We start from the raw sequence: 22881 nt of genomic DNA on the forward strand, positions 1-22881 counted from the left end.
GCTGTTGATTGACAGAGACCACCGACAGTTGGACCGTAATGTGCAATAAGCAGACATCTATCCATACCATCACAGGAATTCCAAACTGCATATGGATCCACTGCAAGTACTATGACAGTTAGGCGGGAGATGAGGAAACTTGTATTTCATGATCGAGCGGCTGCTCATAAGCCACACATCACGCCGGTAAGTGCGAAACGACGCCACGCTTGGTGTAAGGAGCGTTAACATTGGACGATTGAACAGTGGAAAAACGTTACGTGGAGTGACGAAATCGGATGGCAGGGTGAGGGTGTGGCGAATGAAAGGTGAACGTCATCCGCCAGCGTGTGTCGTGCCAACGGTAAAATTCGCCGGCGGTGGTGTTATGGTGTGGTCGTGTATTTCATGGAGGGGGCTTGCACCCTTTGTTTCTTTGCGTGGCAGTATCACAGCACATGGTGCCATGAACTTGTAAGTCATTTTCAGCCTGGTGCTCGGATACTTTTAATGACACAGTGTATAAAATAGTTACTCCGAATTTCCATGGGTTTATGGTTTAAATCCTTTACCAACTTCGTGCGACATTTTCGCTTCAGACCTATACATACATACAAAAAAAATATAGTAAAGAAACATGAATGAAAATAAATACAATAATCACGGATATTCAGTTAAGTAAACATAATCATTAACTCTAGTTAGCATACAGAGGTAACAGTCATCTCGCTGTTTTTAGTGCATGAAATGTCCATTTCGCCTCAATGTCCTTTGCAGTGTATTTTCATTATAAATGTTCATTGATCTATATTTTTTGGTTCAAAGACTTGCACTTTGTACTATTTGTAGCTGTCCTTTGATCTGTTATGTCGCAGCTGTCTTCCTCTTAAGAACCTCATCCGTCCATCACTTTAATACGGCATTATTTCGTGCATTGGAGATTTCACGTTCTCTCGTGCCTTCTAGAGACTGATACAAAACTTTTAAATAACCCCCGTACTGATTCTCATATGGAATTACTTTAAAATTTCTGTATGCTGTACCTAGTTTGTGGTTTTTCCATATTCCTAGATTTCCGGAAAGCATTTGACACACCACCACACTGTGGAATGAAAATGAAGATCTGAGGATACGGAATAGATTCTGAGATATGTAAGTGTACCGGAAACCCAGGGAGATAAGGTACGACGCTCTTGTTCTATATATGTTCTGTATCAGAAACAGGTTGAGCAACAGGGGTCTGCAACTGTTTTCTAATGACGATGTAGTGTACGGGAAAGTGTTGCCATTGAGTAGGAAAAGAGCGGATTAATTGGATAAAATATCTGTTTCGTATGTGGAATGGCAGCATGCTCTGAAAGTGGAAAAATGTAAGTTTAATCAAATGAGTATAAAAAGATCCAGAAATTCTGGAGTGCAACAACAGCGGGGGGCTATGTGAGACAATCACGTCGATTAAGTATCTAGACGTTACGCTGCATGTCGTCCGAAATGGATCGAGCACGTAAGATGGTTGAAAAAAGGCGAATGGTCGAATCTGGATTATTGTGAGATTTGTAGGGAATTGTAGGTCATCTATAAAGAAGGCCAGACACAGAATAGTGCAACTATCCTTTCTTGAGTATCGCTTCAGTGTTTGGGCTCCCCACGACGTCGGATTACAGGAAGGCATGGAAGCAATTCAAAGGTGTGTTGACAGATTTGTTGGTTCGACCAACACGAGAGTATTAATAAAACGCTCCGTGAATACAAATTGGAATCCCTGGAGGCAGGAAGACAGTATTTTTTCCTAAAACTGTTGAGGTAGGTTAGATAACCAACATTTGCGATAGATTTCAGAACTATTCTATTGCTACAGACATACACCTTACTAAAGAATCGCGAAAACGAAGTGTGAGAAAACACGACCCAGATGGAAGTACGTAGGCAGTCGCTTTTCCCTCATTTCATTTGCAAGTGCAACATGAAACAGAATGGCTAGCAGTAGTACGAGGTACCGGCCGCCATTTCCCGTATGGCGGTTTGCGGAGTATGGATCTGAGCACTATGGGGCTTAACTTCTGAGGTCATCAGCCCCTAGAACTTAGAACTACTTAAACCTAACTAACCTGAGAACATCACACACATCCATGCCCGAGGCGGGATTCGAACTTGCGACCATAGCGGTCACGCGGTTCCAGACTGTAGCACCTTGAACCGCTCAACCACTACGGCCGGCATGCGGAGTATGGATGTAGATGTTGATGAATAATGTTACTGAAGATACATTGTGATTATATTTAAAACATCGCTATATCCTAGAAATATGATTTCAACCGAATGGATTATTCCTTTACACTTCAAAATGGAGCAGTTGGAATTCGAAAAGCAGACTGTCAGGAAATGAAAGATATAACATTTAACATTTGAAAACTCCAGTATAAAAATTTTCGTAGATGTTAATTTCACATATATATTGAAAGTCGGAATTCACATTTTAAATTACAAGGAAACAAGTTACACAATTCTGTACTGAGCTGTTATCCGATGCTATATCAACACATGAAAAATAACGTGTCATAGTTTTTTGCAATCTGTCATTGGATATGTCATTTGTTTTAGGAATTAAGGAAAGCACTACCGTTCTAGCCATAGACGAGCAAACCTGGGCCGACAAACCGCCCTGTTATCCTCAGCCAATGGCTGCATCGACATGTGGTATCCAGGGGCGTGGGGACAGCACACCGCTCTCCCGGTCGTTGTGGGTTAGCAGATCAGATGCCACTACTACTCAATCAAGAACTGTAGCTCCTCATCAGGTATCATGAGGCTGTCTATACCACGTTCCATTTCTCCCATGAAGGAAACATCCCTGGTGGAAATGGGAATCGAACCCGGGTGTCCTGCACGTCAGTCAGCATTGCTTTCAGAGGGAAGTTCGTATAACAAGCGCTAACTCTGATAGTGAAGGTGAAAAAGTACTTGGGTACATGTATACTGCGCACCCATAAACCTTAGAAATTATAATTTTGATTGGTCATTCTGACCATACGTTTGCGAAAATATAATATTCTTGTACAGCAGACTCAAGTTATTTCAAGTAAGTCACTTAGCATTGCATACAACACAAGAAAGAGCGCAAATATCAGACGTTCCACACAACGATTTAAATACATGGATAGGATTCATCGTGGGTGCGAATAAAAATCTGACGTATATTAAAAGACAGAAAATGTATTCAGTACGAAAATGAAACCACAAGTAAGATAATATTGATAACATTATTTTCGACTTACTAAGCAATTTATTTTCCGTGTCAGTGCTATATTAGTAATATTTCTGTATCTAGAATGAAATTTTCACTCTACAGCGGAGTGTGCGCTGATATGAAACTTCCTGGCAGATTAAAACTGTGTGCCGGACCGAGACTCGAACTCGCGACCTTTGCCTTTCGCGGGCAAGCGCTCTACCGACTGAGCTACCCAAGCACGACTCACGCCCCCTCCTCACAGCTGACGGAATTAAAGCTGTGAGGACGGGGCGTGATTCGTGCTTGGGTAGCTCAGTCAATCGGCTTTCAGCCGTGATACCGTGCGGACGGGCTCGGCGCGCCGGGCAGTGCTCCGCAGGTGTTGTTGTTTACCCGCTAGCGCGCGGTCGCGTCGTTGTATTGCCTTATAGTACCTGTACCGGCCCGCCATGGCGTTCTCATATCGAAAAGCTACAATCAAACTAACGTTCAACGCATCGTACACGAGACCGAAGGCCCATGAAATTGAACGGTTTTACGAGACATCATGCACATAGAACCACAAGAACTGATAGTCATTCATCTGTCTATTGTGACCAGCACAGTGTACCTCAAACTGATTGACGAAGCGGCCTGCGACAGATTACTCCAGCGATCTGCAAACGGCTTTCGCTTCTGTCACGCAGACGGTAATGTGAGCGTGGTAGGCGTTGACCATGCTGGTCCAGGGGTGCGTACCGTGCGCATCCTCGAACTACCGTTCGAAGTTCCTGCCAACCTAGTCGTTGATGCGCTGCGGCCATACGGCACAGTTCGGAGCCACACAGAGGAAAAATGGAACACATTCGAAACGTACCCTGTCCTTAACGGGATACGACAAGTGTGCATAGAACTTAAGAAGCTCGTTCCATCATATATTTTCGTTGGTGGCTGCCGCGCAATTGTTATATGTGATGGACAACCGAGGACCTGCTTGGGCTGCGGCCAGGAGGGCCATGTTAGAACTGAGTGTCTGCAGCGCCACCTCGTTCATGTGCCCCGCAATGAACTTCCCCAACGATCCACTATGATCTCGCTTCCGCTAACATATGTGGAGGCGGCACGACATGATGTAATGGATGATCAAAACCTGCTACCTCCTCAAGCCGCTGCCAACTCCGTTGGAGAGTCAGCGCCGTCGACGACGCCGCAACCCAACGGTGCAGAGGTTCCTACAGCCTCTGCCCACCGCAGCGTCGTGGGCACCCAGCCACCGTCACTGTCGGGATCGGACACATGGATTCCTAGCGACCGAGACTGTGTCGAGCCCCGCCCTCCAGCGGATGTCGAATCTCGGACCCGAAAGCAAAAATCACCCAAGCGACACAAGAAGAGGCGATTGTCAGTTGAAGAACAGGACAGGGATGTGAAGCCGGCGGAAGACATCGACTTCGTTGACTCGTCCACAATTGCAACGGACTCCAGTGGCATCATTCACCAAAAGGTGCCTGAAGACAAGGAACACTCTCCTAAATTTGGTGACCCAGAAAACGAGGCGCATTGCGTCGACTCCCAAAATGTGGGTTCCTGTGAAAACGACCAGCCACCAATGACATCACAATCGTCTCTTGGTGATAGGGCAGACGATATCGAGTCAGATGATGCACAGCAAACATCGATATCTCCACCAGAGCCCATGGATGACGTTGAACCCGGAGGGCTCTGCCAGTCAGGGACTCATACGGCACAGTGATGCACAGCATGCAGTTGGATGACTGTGTGGTGTGTGAGATCACTGTGGGCTTGCACCGGCACACTGACTCCGCCACTTGATATGTCTCAGTCATACCGTGTGGGGACAGTCAATGTAAATGGTGTCCACTCCACTGTCAAGACCCGCATGTTACACGACATGATCAGAGCGGCAGACTTGGACATTGCCCTTCTCCAGGAGGTCCGTCCCGGGCTGCGTTTAGACCTATATGGCTTCACCACCTACAGCCTGCACTTAGGTGATGGCGCAGGAGAAACGGCCATCCTTCTCCGAGATGGCATAGATGCGACGGACGTGACGTACTTGCCGAACGAGCGAGGCATTGCACTCACACTTGGCGCAGTCCGCCTCATTAACGTCTACGCTCCCTCCGGTAATTCGCTCCGTGGTGACAGGCATGTCTTCTATTCGGAGGAGGTAGCCCCACTTTTGCAAGGAAATATGGACCATTACATAGTGGGCGGCGATTTTAACAGTGTTTTGCGGCCCGAGGACCAGATATCGCATTCCGTCCCATGCCCGGCTCTACAAGCATTGATACGTGACCTCGCGCTCCACGACACATGGCTCTTACATCATGGGACCCAGAGTGGATATACGCACCTTACCAGCCATTCTGCCAGTCGTCTGGACCGGATATACGTCTCGCGCGCCCTCCGAGGACGCGTGTCGGCGAGCAGTCACTGACACGTGGCGTGGATGTATCAGGCACCTGCCCATGCATGCTTCCACGTTGCTGTGGTGGCTGGGATCCTGCACTCCGAAAGACCTTGATGGCCTACGGGCGTGACAGATCGAACTGGCAAAGGGCTACATCGTAATTTTACTACACAGCGTTGCGTGAGCTGGCGACGCAACCGCCGTCTCCCGAACGTCAGATGTCCGTACAACACATCAAAGCTCGTCTACTTCGCATCAGGACAGAGCAGCTAGAAGCTGTCCGCATCCGTGCGCGAGTGCAAGACTGTATCCCCAACGAAACGGCATCAGTGTATCACATTGTGCGCGAGAGGCGCCACCGCAAACGTCAGCTCATTACGGCGGTAAATACGGAGGAGGGCGGCCGCGCAGCGACACAAACGGACATCGCGCACACGTTCGTCAGACACTATGGGACCTTGTACATGGAAGATCCGCGAAATTCACGTGATTATGACGAGCTGTTGCACGATTTTCCCGCCCCTCGGGACGTGGCACCCGATGATAGTCTGCTGTTGCCCATTACACCCGACGAGCTGACATCGGCCTTGGCACGTGGAGCACCGAACAAGTCGCCTGGACCGGACGGCTTACCCCTGGAATTCTACCGCACTTTTTACGAGCTTATGGGCGACAAGTGGCTCCAAATGTTTCAAGACCTGATCCGCCCTGATTTCACTGTCCCCACAGAATTCACAGAAGGCATCTTGATCCCAGTACCGAAACCGAATGGTGGTTGTAGGTGGCAGGACTTTCGCCCACTCACACTCCTCAACAACGACTACAAGATCTTCGAACGTATTCTCCGCGCGCGTCTCCACACCGCTATCAGAAAAGCCATCCACACCGATCAGACATGTTTATGTGGTGTCAGCAACATTCATACGGCGTTAGGAGCATACCGCGACGTAATTGCTTTGACGGCGGCCTGCAAAATACGAGGCGCCCTTGTCGCCGTGGATTTTGACCACGCACTCGACCGCGTCGACCACGGCTTCTTACGCGTAGTTTTGCAACACATGGGCCTCTCTCTGGAGTCTGCACAGGTGGTCCTTCGACTGGTCCACGGAGCGCGCTCCCGCATGATGTTCAACGGTTATCAGTCTGGTCACATTGTTGTTGGACGGTCAGTGCGACAAGGGTGCCCCCTGTCGCGTATATTATTTGCTGCAGCGCTTGAACCAGCCTTACATGATCTACGGCAGAGATTAACTGGTATCTCCTTGCGGGACGTGACTTTTCGTTGTGGTGAATTCGCCGATGACGTGGTGTTCCTGGCCAGAGAATGAAATGCATATGGCGCTTCAGTGGCTACGCCAGTACGGGGCGGTCGCTGGGAGCGTCATCAACGTGAAGAAAACGAAATACATGGATGTCGGAGGGGGGCTTTCCCACACAACGGCGGTGCCCTTTGACAAGGTGCCCGTACTCAAGTGTTTAGGAGTGCATATCTATAGCAATGTCCGCCGCACGGCGGCGGCTACGTACCGCCGGCTCCTACACCAGACACGTGCTCTGCTGCAGGACAACAAACTGCGTCCCTTGGATATGCTCCTCAGAGCACGTTATGTCAACACCTATCTTGTCCCAAAACCGAACTATTTTGCTCATATCCTTCCTTTGACGGCTACGATGGCCGACAGATTTCAAGCAGCATATGGACATTTCGAAAGCACCGGTCTGGTTTTTAAAGTCCGATACTCCACCATGTCACTGCCGCAGCGGGCGGACGGTATCGGTTTAATTCAGGTATATAACCGTGCACGATGGCTTTATCTCAACACTATGCGTCGCACATGGACCTCTGCCCACGCCATTCTGACAGGCACCCTGATAACGGAAGTGGCACCACACTCTATGCATCCCCCGATTTCTGTAGGACACATTTCACCGGCACTCACCCACATCAGAGAGTTCTTGATTGACTTCAGCTACTTAGGGTCAGAACTTCCGACGACACGGAAGCCCAGCACAAAAGACTATTATCGCCTCTACCAACAGCAGCAACCTGTAAATACGATCGCCCACAGACATCCTGAAGTTGCCTGGAACACGGTGTGGCGAGCGGTACACACGCCTTTTCTACCTACGACGGTGCGTTCATTGTGGTACGTGGTTGTGAATGGGAAGTTCGCTACTCGTCAGAGGCTACATTCCATACATCTGACGGACGACCCCTTGTGTCCGACATGCTCAGTCGCTGACTCGGATGCACACTGTCTGACGTGTGCCGCGACCAGCGAGTGCTGGCTACTGACGCAGCGCATGCTGGCGTTACTCTTACGGCGATTGCCGGAGTCTATCTCCCCTGATGATGTATTGCGCCCCGACGGCGTATACTTTCCATTAACCAGAACGAACGCCGTTAACTGGCTAAAAGGCATGGCCGTTTACTACATATTTTGCAATGCTCCCAAAGGCACACTCGACTTTTGGTCCCTATGGATGACGACACATGCAGCTTTCAGCCGCCACCCGAAGTACAGAACTCGTTTCGCAAATTATTTAGGTTCATTATTTGCAGATCCTCCTGCTCACTGGGGCGTTCCGGGTATGAGACGCTGAAAATGAAGACGAATCCTGGAGCATATTGATCCTCTACGGACGGAATAGGGGAGAACCCCTCCCAACAGACGAGAAGACGACTCGGACGCACGGCTACGGCAGTTGTAGGATCTTTCTGTGTAATGAAACAAAAATAAATCTATAAATACAATACAAAAAAATTAAAAATGTTCTAAAAAATTAAAGAAATTAATAAATAAAACAACATCGACAAACCCAGTACATCCTCTTCCTGATCCTTCGATCCTCGAACTCGAAAAAAAAAAAAAAAGGTCGGTAGAGCGCTTGCCCGAAAGGCAAAGGTCCCGAGTTCGAGTCTCGGTCCGGCACACAGTTTTAATCTGCCAGGAAGTTTCAATATTTCTGTAATTCGCATTTCTGTATTTATGCTATAATAGCAACAAAATTTTTGGTATCTCCTGCATTTATACCAAATAATTTAGAAACATATGCCATGAGAGGAATAAATCCAAAATAACAATTTGTACTAACCTAAGATTAAAGAGGCACTTGAAGAACAGAGAAGCAGATATACAAATATCAAGAGCTCCGGTGGAACATGAGTACTAAGTAAAAAGGGAAAGCTGAATGGTGGAAGGAGTTTATAGAGAGTCTATACAAGAGAGATGAACTTGATAACAGTATTATACAAAGGAATGAGGGCATAGAAGAAGATAAGATAGGAAATAACATACTGCGAAAAGATTTTGACAGAGTACTGGATGGCCTAATTTGAAAAAAAGGCCCTGAAGTGGACGAAATTTGTCAGAACTAATGATAGCCTTCGGAGAGCCAGCCACGACAAAACTATTTCATGTTGTGTGCTAGATGTATGAGACAGGCGAAATAACTACGGCCTTTGAGAAGAATATAATAATTCCAGTTTAAACGAAAGCAAATGCTGACACTTGTGAGTATTATCGAACTATCAGTTTAATAACCCGTGGTTGCAAAATACTAACACGATTTCTTTACAGAAGAAGAATGGGAAACCTGATTTACGTTTGGGTTTCGAAGAAATTCAGGGACATGAGCGGCAATACTGACCTCATAACTTCTCTTAGAAGTTAGGTAAAGAAAAGGCTAACCCACGTTTATAGCATCTGTAGACTTAGAGAAAGTTTGTGATAGTTTTGGCTAGAATATTCTCTTTGAAATTCTGAAGGTAGCAAGGGTAACATACAGGGAGCGAAAGGCTATTTACAACTTGTACAGAACCCAGACGGCAGCCGAGGGGCGAGAAAGGGAAATAGTGGTTGAGAAGGGAGTGTGACAGGGTTGCAGCCTATTCCCGATGTTACTCAATCTGTACATTGAGCCAGCAGTAACTCCAACCAAAGAAAAATTAGGAGGAGGAATTAACGTTCAGGGAAAATAAATGGAAACTTCGAGGTTTGCCGACGACACTGTAATTCTGTCAGAGAAAGAGACGTTATCTAAGTTTCCCATTTCTACTGTGTCACAAGACAAACTGGTGTCCATTCCGTGTACTGCACAATAACTGAAGAAGAAAACGATTATCTTCTGTTTCAGAAATTATTACGTATTTAATGGTTGCGTATTAAATAAAGATAATTAGTTTGGAGCTATGCACTAACGCATATATTTCTATGTGGGAAAAACGTGTACGTGATTAAGCTACCCTCACATCCCGGAAAATGAAACTAAACTGCGGGTATGTTTTGTACTACTGCTACTACAACAACAACAACAACTACTAATAATAATAATGAGTGAGTGTATTATTTCTTTCTGATAAAAGCGGGAAACATCTTTGCCAATGCGCGAAATCAAGCCCGAGTTCAAACGCATATTCCGGTGTTCTTCTGTTTCGCTCACGCTCTTGTCCCGTTAAATTGAGGTGCACGCTGGCGTAACTCTCCTTCAGCCAATTTGCACACGGAATAATTTGAACAGCGCTGCATGCGGCATTGGCCAGCTTCCAGCGGTCTGCCTCACTAAGCCGCATCAGTAATACGGGCCGCTATTAAATTTTCCTGAAGTGGTCCACCGGACCGTCTCTCACCCTACCGCCGGATCGTGCAGCTGGCTCAGCCTACCATAAAATACCACAGAATTCCTGCGGTTTTATTTAATGTACAAAAACCGACAGATTTATGATAACACCATTTCCTCACTTACATCAGTTTCGTTTCTAAAACCAGCCATGAAATTAAATAAATTTTACAGAAGCTAAACAAAGGAGGTGCATGTATCACATGTTTCTACTTCAACGAAATTGGTTACTTTCATCACTGGTATTGTCAGAAATGAAAACTGTTCTACCTGGACTCCTAGTAAAAGCTGGCCGCTGTGGCCGAGCGGTTCTAAGCACTTCAGTCCGGAACCGCGCTGCTGCTGCTACGGTCGCAGGTTCGAATCCTGCCTTGGGTGTAATGTCCTTAGGTTAGTTAGGTTTAAGTAGTTCTAAGTCTAGGGGACTGCTGGCGTCAGATGTTAAGTCCCATAGTGCTTAAAGCCATTTGAACCATATTTGGACTCTTAGTAAATATGTTTTTGTGCTTATGATCGCATTTTTCACTGTTTCTCCACTCTCACGCAACAGCTCCTTATGTAGTGCATCAAGGTGTACGTTTTTTTTTACAAGGACGGTGTCTTCGTGTCAGGCAACTCTACGTGTTCCCAGTGCGTAACAGAACAGAATTCCATGTGATCTCCACGAAAGGACGTTGCACTACATCCAATAACTCCTATCGATTTCATGTCGTACTGCACACATGTTTTTCATTGTTTTATTATTCACGTGGAATACACATCAGATCAACAGTACCGGGACATCCCTACGTACAGCGGACTTGACCAGTAGACGTCACGAGGGAGGGACGTGTCTGTATAAAGGGAGGGGCGGTGCACGTTTTCTCAGGGAAGCAGTTATAGGAGAAAGGATCGGTCAGGAGAGGTCATTAACTTTGAACGTTTGCTATTCCTCGAATGTCACCTGAGTAACAAATCCGTCAATAAGATTTCAACACTTCTATGGCTGCATAAAGAGATTGTTACTGATGGGATTGTGAAGTGGAAACACTTAGCTTGCATTTATCGCGAATCTCTTGCCCAACGTAAAGTCCCGAGCGACTGGAAAACAGCGCAGATGACGCCTGTATATAAGAAGGGTAGAAGGACGGATCCTCAAAATTACAGACCAATATCCTTAACATCAATTCTTGCTGGATTCTCGAACATATTCTCAGTTCGAATATAATGAATTTCCTTGAGACAGAGGAGTTGCTGTCCATGCATCAGCACGGCTTTAGAAAGCATCGCTCCTGCGACACTCAGCTCGCCCTTTTTTCACATGATATCTTGCAAACCATGGATGAAGGGTATCAGACGGATGCCATATTCCTTGACTTCCGGAAAGCGTTTGACTCGGTGCCCCACTGCAGACTCCTAACTAAGGTACGAGCATATGGGATTGGTTCCCAAAAATGTGAGTGGCTCGAAGACTTCTTAAGCAATAGAATCCAGTACGTTGTCCTCGATGGTGAGTGTTCATCGGAGGTGAAGGTATCATCTGGAGTACCCCAGGGAAGTGTGGTAGGTCCGCTGTTGTTTTCTATCTACATAAATGATCTTTTGGATAGGGTGGATAGCAATGTGCGGCTGTTTGTTGATGATGCTGTGGTGTACGGGAAGGTGTCGTTGTTGAGTAACTGTACGAGGATACAAGATGACTTGGACAGGATTTGTGATTGGCGTAAAGAATGGCTGCTAACTCTAAATATAGATAAATGCAAATTAATGCAGATGAATACGAAAAAAAATCCCGTAATGTTTGAATACTCCATTAGTAGTGTAGCGCTTGACACAGTCACGTCGATTAAATATTTGGGCGTAACATTGCAGAGCGATATGAAGTGGGACAAGCATGTAATGGCAGTTGTGGGGAAGGTGGATAGTCGTCTTCGGTTCATTGGTAGAATTTTGGGAAGATGTAGTACATCTGTAAAGGAGACCGCTTATAAAACACTAATGCGACCTATTCTTGAGTACTGCTCGAGCGTTTGGGATCTATATCAGGTCGGATTGAGGGAGGACATAGAAACAATTCAGAGGCGGGCTGCTAGATTTGTTACTGGTAGGTTTGATCATCACGCGAGTGTAACGGAAATGCTTCAGGAACTCGGGAGGTAGTCTCTGGAGAAAAGGAGGCGCTCTTTTCGTGAATCGCTACTGAGGAAATTTAGAGAACCAGCATTTGAGTCTGACTGCAGTACAATTTTACTGCCGCCGACTTATATTTCACGGAAAGACCATAAAGATAAGATAAGAGAGATTAGGGCTCGTACAGAGGCATATAGGCAGTCATTTTCCCCTCGTTCTGTTTGGGAGTGGAACAGGGAGATTAGATGCTAGTTGTGGTACGAGGTACCCTCCGCCACGCACCGTATGGTGGCTTGCGAAGTATGTATGTAGATGTAAAAGAAAAGGAACAACGACATCTAGATCAAGATTAGGCAAACGTCATGCACTGACGGATAGGGACCATCGATGATTGCTGAGGGTGGTTCTACAAAAACTGCATGAAATCTGCGGAAGCAATCACTCGTGAGCTACAAACTCCTATCAGCACTCCAGAAAACATAATGATTGTGCGTACAAAGTTAAAAAGAACGGGGTTCAAGTGTCGCTCCTCATATGCCAAACATTTCTGTAGCCAATGCTGTGCAACGCTTGAGGTAATAGACAGGGCTACGCCACTGGACAGTAGGCGCCGGAATACTAATGCCTTTTTTTTTATATATATATAATAATTAACCTTCTCTATGAACAGTTCTAGTACTTGGTACAATTTTGTCTAATTACGTTGGCGACCGTTTCCCGTTACGTAATTTGCAGTTTGTTTTATTACCAATAGGACTTCGGTTCGATTCCCGTTTGTTCTGTCATTCTTCCTCTCAACAGAAATGTTTACAGAAACCGTTACACACAGCCACTGTCAAATCTAATTCTTTTCACAATAGTAATTTACCATTGTGTTGCGAAACTGAACTTATTTTGGTTTCTTACGTACTAAAATGCAGATCGCAATAGAAGTACTGAACGCAAAACAAACGCATTACGAGCACTGACTATCCAGTGGCACCGACTTGCAGTAATTCTAATAAATCAAATAATAGCAACTGTTACTGGAGTTTAAAATGTATACTATAACTCATATTCAATATTAAAATGGATACAAAAACAGTAGTAGATCAAAGCGAGCAGACAGAGAGAGTATCGAGATACATCATGGAACCAGATAGCAGTTATCGGAATGAATATAAAGGTATCGCCACAAAACCACAAGTGGCATACGTGGAATACCACGCGTACAAAAATAATCACATTCAGATGATAAGCCCATCACAAAGAAAACAGAAACTAAAGGACGCAACAGATGAGAAAGATTACCTGAAACATACTGGTTATGCGAGTGAATAGGTTGATATGTTCGGTTCGCGACAAGTAGAGAAGGAACTAACAGAGACATATGAAGAAGAATCAGAGCATGAAGCTACGGTAGAGCAGGAAAGTGCAAAACCTCTGGATGACCTACTGAAAATGATATATACAAAAATTAAAGCATCAAGGCACTAAGCAGTAGGCTATAGAATCAACTGAAAACACAATCAAGAGATATTATTAGACTTAATAATCAGCTGAAAACGCATGCTGATGTCGTGAAAGCACAGAGCGTTAAAATCGGTCAACGGACTGAACAAGTACACTAAAAAGTAGTTGCTTTGAGCACTGCAGTCAAGGACATGAAACTTCAAATAAATAACGATAAATACCGATGTGGTCACAGTATAGGGGCAAATCAACGCTATCAGTGAAAGGTTCTGTTCAGAAATCATAAACATCCAAGAAACAGTATAACATTTATTAGTAATAGAAGTGGAAATTTTCGATCTGAAATCCAAAATCGTCAACGAATATGGAAAAGAGATCTCATATTTGAGAAAGACAGTACCTGATTCTGAAGAGACACTAGGTAAACAAATAACAGATTGCGAACAGAAGTGTGATCGTAACACTTCACAAATTCAAAGCAAAATTTGTGATCCTAAACAGAAAATTTGGGACAAGCTCATTTATGTGTCTGATAGAGTACCTTATAATAAACTATTGCATGGAGAGTAATGCTTTGAGCTTGCCAAAAGATTTACTGGTAGGACCCACCGTATTTTTTGAAGAACTGTGAAAGGACTTTCCCTGAATATTTAAGAGTTCAGGAAAACACAAACGCTGTCACCAGTGCATCAGTAGGTGATGGTAAACCACATGGACTAAATTTCAACACATATCAGATGACGTTTAAAAAATTTAAACCAAAGTTTGACGAGGAATACTGGTGGGAGCAAAAACAACGTTGCCTGTGGTGAGAATTTATATTAACAGGATTATATGACAATAGGTACAGAAACTCCATGAAAAATTTCCGGGAATCATGTTACAGAGAATGGACCCACTTAAAAAAAAGGCGCCCGAATCCGAAATTGTATGGGAGCTTCTGAAAAAAAAAAAACGCCAAAATACTCGAAGAGATACGTAGGAAGGTTTCCTGCGTCTCTAGATAGAGGGTGAAGATCATTGGCGAAGTACTCGTGATTATCGTCAGAATAATAACAATAGTAGAGGTTGTCACAGTGAAGTGATCAGAATGACTGATAGGTATCACGTATAACATGGTTCAGCGAGATATGGCCAGCCGTCGGTGAGTACTTCAGCCGCTCTCGGTAGAGGTTTGGCACCGCATAATTTTCACGCCAGCACCATCAACGAAAACTGATACAGCATACGTTGCGGGCCAAACTAACGCAGACAGATTCTCACGGTCCACACGTAAGAAACAATACCGGCGTAGAGAGATAATGAATGGAGTAAACGAGAGAGCGACTGTGAAGTATCGCAGCCCGCTGCAAGCAAAGCTATAAGTGTGCTCAGGAATAAGCCACGGCAGGTAGGTAATGGAACAAATACTGGCTGGCGGATAGCGCGTGTCGAGTAACGAATAAATCAGATCAATCAGCTCTCCGTGTGGAAGTTGTGGTTACTGCAGCAGAACAGAATTAGGTCATCACAGTACAATGCAATGAACCCGCTTCGGTAGATAACGACACCGAGGCAAGAGAAAACGTGAACATGTTCGTACACAAGAAAGAAACCGACGACAACAGCTTAAATAACAATAAAATTTGCGAAAAAAATTTCCAGGGATTGTAAGCTGGTACGAACAGATCGATGATCTTCACCAAGGGCTACAGCAATGCGAGTGGGAGGATATAAAAAAAATATGGGACCAGAATGATAGATGGGTGCAAATGGAGGAAAAGGCATGTCAAGAATATGACGTGGCCCGTTGGCAAGGATGAATTGTAAATATTTAGCGCAATAAAAAGTACACTACCTGCCAATAATACTGAAATTAATTCTAGGGAAAGAAATACGGTCGCAATAAAGAGAGTAATGGAGGAAAACGAAATTCTTTTGCAGAAGGAATATTCGTGACTAACGAAACGCCAATAGAACAAACTGTTGTCAACAGAGAAGATGAGGTAGTGTGGGGAAAATGGCTTAGGAATTACTGAAGCTGACAACGGCTGTAAAAAGTAGTAAGTAAAAATGGATGTCATTAGAGTTGATGAAGATGTCAACTCAGACGAAAAACCTACTGTGACAGAAAATGGACTACTAATGTAGGAGAAAACTGTCACTCTCAGTATTTAAGATCTGACAAAGGATTGGATGAGGAAATTAACACCTGTCTAAGAAAAGCCTTTCTGTTAGAACTTAACAGTGACGCAGAATGGTCGGAGTTAGAAGATAGTTGTGATGAAGAATATGGTGAAGTAACCAAAATCGAGGAATGCATGACGAAACGATGTTTTGTAACACCAGATGAAACAATTACAAAACAGGAAGTAAACACAGAACCAAGAAAGAAAGAACCTCCGAATGACACGATACCTATTCAACAACGGATTGAAGTTACAAAAGATTTTGAAATCGGGAAAACGAAAAGACTTCCAGACATATGTATTCAGCAGGTGAACAACATACCTCGGAATGAACTTTGGGTCGACAAAGATTTGTTGTGGGACAAAAAAAAAGTAACTCTGATAGTAGATCAATTAAACAAACCATCACTGTTGTGTAAACTTACAATATTAGACTACAAGTCCTTTGAGACACTGGATGAGAGATGAGTGCCATTTCACAGTGATTTTTTGAGTACATTACAGACAAAACATAGCATCCGTAAATGGTGTCAAAAACGTAAGGGAACTGCCAAAGCCAGTAAAACAATTAAAAGTTAAGTATTAGCAGATTTCAAAATTCAAGGACGGGAATTCGAGCATGATTTCCTGGTAATTCCAGATCCGAACACCGAAAAGATTTTAAGGATCCATTGGTTGGATAAAGAAAAAGTAGTTATTGACTAAAGTGAAGAAGTTCTCAAAATTAACAGTAAATCCGGTAATTTGGAATTAGTTTTTGAAGGAACTGAAGTTTCACAAGACACTAGAATTGAGTCATTGGAATCAGAAAATATCCTCGAGAACGAAGGTTTGTCTAGTATCTTCGAAATGTACCATTTTAAAATCTTAACTGATGACGATAGAAAATAGGTAGATTTTAAAGAAGTCATTGAGAACCTACCGGACGTTACAGTAGAACAAAAATCTGCGCTGTTCTTCATATTAGAAAGATACCAGGACGTATTTTCTGATAAATATGGACTACATATAAAGTTTAACTACTGTATTGAAGCACTGGTACATGAAACACTTGTGAGACCTGATTCAGTTTTCGTGGCTAAGAAACAAGCGGTGCAGCCCAAAATGGAAAAAAAATGTTTTGAATGGGAATATTTGGAAATTTGTGGTAAGGACTATGGGACCAAACTGCTGAGGTAATCGGTCCCTAGGCCTACCCACTACTTAATCTAACTGAAACTAACTTACTCTAAGGACGAAACACACACCCGTGCCCGAGGGAGGACACGAATCTACGACTGAGGGAGCCACTCTAACCGTGACAAGACGCCTAAGACTGAACGGCTACCCCGAGCGGCTTTGAATCGGATGCAACTGAAAGAAGCAAGAGGGATTGTAACAGTCCTTTCACTATTGTAAATAAGAAAGAGAGAGGCGTGTGAGTTGCGGTCGATGCACGAACTTTAAGTAACATCGTCAGATGAGAAGTAGACTGGCACGAATATTGAGATGAGGCGATTCAGTTATTTTAATATGGTGCTATATTTAACCGGCCTTGCGTTGGTGGTTGTATACTGACAGATTTCGTTGAATTCTGAATCTCACAATTATACTGCATTTTTATTTGCTGACTAGTGATACCAGTATAAAGTTGATCCTTTTGGATTTAATATATGTATTTCGATATTTATTACACCTGTACATTCAGTACTAGGACGGAAAATAGGTGCTAGATTGAGAGTATAATGGTTCAAATGGCTCTGAGCACTATGGAACTTAACTTCTAAGGTCATCAGTCCCCCAGAACTTAGAACTATTTAAACCCAACCAACCTAAGGACATCACACACATCCATGATGTTTAAATAAAAAAAGGCGCTATGTGAGCCATCTTCATTTACGATTCCCTATTACCATTTTCTGTTGTTTAGCTTCGTGCTATGATTACAGTTATCGCTATATAATTCCTGATGAGTGTGTGGGAAAAACTGTAAGATTTGGGAATAATGTTATTCATGATTAATTTCAGTATTATTGGCAGGTAGTGTACTTTGTATTGCGCTAAATATTTACATTTCATCCTTGTCATCGGGCCACGTCCTATTCTTGACACGCCTTTTCCTCCATTTACACCCATCTATCATTCTGGTCCCATAATTTTTTTAATATCCTCCCACTTGCATTGCTGTAGCCCTTGGTGCAGATCATCGATCTGTTCGTACCAGCTTACAATCCTTGAATTTTTTTTTTTCGCAAATTTTATTGTTATTTAAGCTGTTGTCGTCGGTTTCTTCCTTGTGTACGAACATGTTCAAAACTATTGTTAAATGACATTTCTCCCATTTGTTTTCAACATCTCAATTATATTTCCCTATGCACAAACTAAAAGTAAAAGCCTCAGTAATATTTTGAAAATGGTAAAAATCTAAAAAGTAAATTTTTCCTTTACAGCAGAATAAACGAACTGCTCAAATTTTCTAGTAAACAGTTGTAAATACTGAACAATTTTTATATAATTTTTATTTAAGAGTTTTTAGCACATTTCCTTGTATTTATGTATTGCGTGTTGTCTTATACAGGGTGTTACAAAAAGGTACGGCCAAACTTTCAGGAAACATTCCTCACACACAAATAAAGAAAAGATGTTATGTGGACATGCGTCCTGAAACGCTTAATTTCCATGTTAGAGGTCATTTTAGTTTCGTCAGTATGTACTGTACTTCCTCGATTCACCGCCATGATTTCATACGGGATACTCTACCTGTGCTGCTAGAACATGTGCCTTTACAAGTACGACACAACATGTGGTTCATGCACGATGGAGCTCCTGCACATTTCAGTCGAAGTGTTCGTACGCTTCTCAACAACAGATTCGGTGACCGATGGATTGGTAGAGGCGAACCAATTCCATGACCTCCACATTCTCCTGACCACAACCCTCTTGACTTTCATTTATGGGGGCATTTGAAAGCTCTTGTCTAAACAACCCCGGTACCAAATGTAGAGACTGTTCGTGCTCGTATTGTGGACGGCTGTGATACAATACGCCATTCTCCAGGGCTGCATCAGCGCATCAGGGATTCCATGCGACGGAGGGTGGCTGCATGTCTCCTCGCTAACGGAGGACATTTTGAACGTTTCCTGTAACAACGTGTTTGAAGTCACGCTGGTACGTTCTGTTGCTGTGTGTTTCCATTCCATGATTAAAGTGATTTGAAGAGAAGTAATAAAATGAGCTCTAACATGGAAAGTAAGCGTTTCCGGACACATGTCCACATAACATATTTTCTTTCGTTGTGTGTGAGGAATGTTTCCTGAAAGTTTGGCCGTGCCTTTTTGTAACACCCTGTATATGTGTTACTCTCATGTGGGTGTACCCATTGTTACACAAAGCCTTATGTAACATAGAGTTTTCTATGAAGATATATGATTATGGGTAATGTAACTGACGTTGTTCTCACGTAAATGAGGTGAAATTTGTATTGGTATTCTTTAAAGTGTATGCTGTTTTGATCTATTTCCAACTTTTTATCTCCTTTGGCCCAAAACTATTCAAGGTGCTATGAATGCTTCACTGATGTATCCCTAACAGGAAACATAAATGAAACGTGGAACATGTGTAAGCTATTATCGAGATTAAATATGTTTATCTTATCTAACTTGTTTGTTTGCTTTTACTTAATGTGACTTATATATCACCAAGGTCTTTGATGTAACATCTATGTAAATGTGTCATTCATTGTTTGTGTACATTTATATCAATGTAATTTCAAAAGAGATGTCCCACAAATGATTATAAACGTTAAACCTTTACTTGTAGCACTGGTTCACGCATAGGGAATTTAGGCTTGTAATGATGTAAGCCTTGGAGTGAAAACCCTCTGCAACGAAACTGGCTTCTCGGGAATAGAAAAGGTGGATTTGGTGGTGCAACTACAAGGGTCCTTGGCTGCAGGAGTAACTCGATGGGAGACAGCGAGAGTCGGTGGCTAGCATACAAAGTGTTCGCATCTCGTGATCGGAGTGAGGGAAGAGGAACAGCAAGGTTATACATAGATAAAAAACAGTTTTGCATCACCTCGGTTCCGAGATTTCCGGAACCTGTACAGAAAATAGGAACACAGATCAACATTAACATCATTTCCGCGATTTATGTTGCTCACGAAAATCACACATTGCATGTTATACCACCATACAGGCACATCTTCAGATGTGGTGGTCCAGATTGCTGTACCTTCCATGACCACCAGCGGCGTACGTCGGCCCCTCATAATGCCACCAGAAAACGGCAGTGAATCTCCATCTTGCTGCACTTGCTGGACAGTGTGTCTAAGGCGTTCAGCCTCGTCGGATGTCCTCCAATCACGTCTCCGACGATTGTCTGCTTGAAGGGATATGTGACACTCATCGGTGAAGAGAACGTGATGCCAATTCTGAGTGGTCCATTCGGCATGTTGTTGGGCCCATCTTTACCGCGCTGCATGGTGTCGTGGTTACAAAGATGGACCTCGCCATGGACGTCAGGAGTGAAGTTGCGCATCATGCAGCATATTGCATACAGTTTGAGTCGTAACACGACTTCCTGTGACTGCACGAAAAGCATTATTCAACATGGTGGCGTTGCTGTCAGGGATCCTCCGAGCCATAATCGGTAGGTAACGGTCATCTACTGGAGTATTAGCCCTTGGGCGGCCTGAGCGAGGTATGTCATCGCCAGTTCCTGTCTCTCTTTATCTCCTCCATGTCCGAACAACATCGCTTTGGTTCACTCCGAGACGCCTGGACACTTCCCTTCTTGAGAGCCCTTCCTGGCACAAAATAACAGTTCCGGAACTGACGCATCCCTAACAGGAATTATAGCTGAAACGTGGAACATGTGTAAGCTAGTATCGAGATTAAATATATTTATCTTATCTAACTTCTTTATCGAATCGCGCTATTGACCGTCTAGGCATGGTTGAACTACAAACAACACGAGCCCTGTACCTCTTTCCTTGTTGAATGACTGGAACTGATCGGCTGTAGTGCCCCTACATGTAACAGGCGCTGTTAATGTATGATTGTTTACATCTTTGGTCGTGTTTCGTGACATCTCTGAACAGTCAGAGGGACTGTGTTTGAGATACAGTATCCACAGTCGACGTCAATCTCCAGGAGTTCTGGAAACCGGGGTGATGCAAAACTTTTTTTGATGTGTGTATTATATAGCCTCGAACGCCGAAGCTACTATGCCCATTATTCATGGCATTCATTGTTTAGCTCTGAGATACGAAATTAAGACATTAAGAAGAGAATTTTTAGAGCATGTTATACAGCGAGATTCATGTGTATTTCTGCCGCGTTTTTTTAATATCCACAGGAGATCGATGGTGCCACCACATTCATCCAAGAGAATCGACTGAGTACTGTATAACTGCATGGAACAATTACGTGTTATATTATCAATAATAGCTTTGAGTTCTACAAACTTTGAGTTGAGCAACAATATTTTTTCTTGTATCATTAACCTAGATAGCATCCTATTCCAAGTGCTACGATATTCCCGAGTATCCTATTGCAGTAAACTGAAAAGTGATCGTCTTCTTTCAGTATAGTTAATAAACTCTGAGGAATAGTAAATTTCGTAATTATTCAGTGGGCTTTATGTCCGAAGTATTCCATGTATTTTTCGTGAAAGGGTATTTAAGCTTTCACCAAAGTACATTTGCAAAGAGACGACGTCGACTATTTTACTTGGACGTTGCCCTTACTGAAATCCCAGTACAGTATCACAGTTACATGAATAAAACTAGGATCCTTCAGAATCGTGTACTAGCTAATAAACTGGAAGGGCCAGCACCTGATTAATTATTTTACACATCTGTAACTAATAATGCTTATATTTTCATGTATATGCAGTACGAAGTGTTTTCATGTTGTGTATTATCTAAAATGTTTAGTTTTGAGCTGGATCAGTTTAAAGAATTGTTTTGGGGTCCCTGATGCCAGTCGTTGAGTAAGTTACCAGCATAAACGATAATAACAGTATAAAAGTTGTGCACCTTTCATTCTTATAAGTTGTGTGTGCCATTATAAGTAAATGGCTGCCACGGCACAAACTGTAAAAGATCTGGAGACCACATGTTGCATTAGAGCTACATTGTACAAAGAAGTGAATACTCTCTGAGTATACAAATAGTAATTGGAATAGAGAACATTATTAGAAGACTACTTCAATGATAGTTTTCTATGTTAATTAAGTTGATGAAAAATACTCTTGTCCAAGTTAACACAGCTGCACCATTAGTAATCATTTACCTGTCTGTGACGATCACTTGCCTTCTACTGTAATAGTAATTGTTACTGGGAGCCAGTTGTTGCAAATACGGGTAATATTCCTTCTGTGTTGTCCACGCTGAACCACTGTTAACAGTGATTGCTGAATTGTTCTACTACCTTGTATCTTACTTGCAAATCAGAATTTTAGTATCAAGTAAAGTGTCTTTAAATAATTAACTTTCTTTATGAATAGTGCTAGTACCTGGTACAACTTTGCTTAATTAGGCTGGCGACCGTTCGTTTTACGTAATTGTTGTTTACTTTATACCTAGTAGATCTTTGGTTCGTTTCCCATTAGTTCTTTTATTCTTCATTTCAACAGATATCGTTAGGGAAATGAAAATTGTCCCATACCTTAACCATTATACACAATCATGATCAATTCTAATTCCTTTCATAGGACTAACATTATCCTTGTATTGCTAATTTAGTTGTAGCGTGTAGTGTTGTAAATCTACTAGCGTACTGTAAACACGTAATTATAGAATGTAACATGAGAACTGCGACAGGCATTCACTACCATCTACTACAGGTATAAACTCGACATTATGGGACTCAGTTACCAGGGATGAAGTAAATGGGATCACCAATCTGAAAATATGTTAAAGGAGTATC

This window comes from Schistocerca piceifrons, chromosome X, assembly GCF_021461385.2.
Source record: "Schistocerca piceifrons isolate TAMUIC-IGC-003096 chromosome X, iqSchPice1.1, whole genome shotgun sequence".
Taxonomy (NCBI): Eukaryota; Metazoa; Arthropoda; class Insecta; order Orthoptera; family Acrididae; genus Schistocerca; species Schistocerca piceifrons.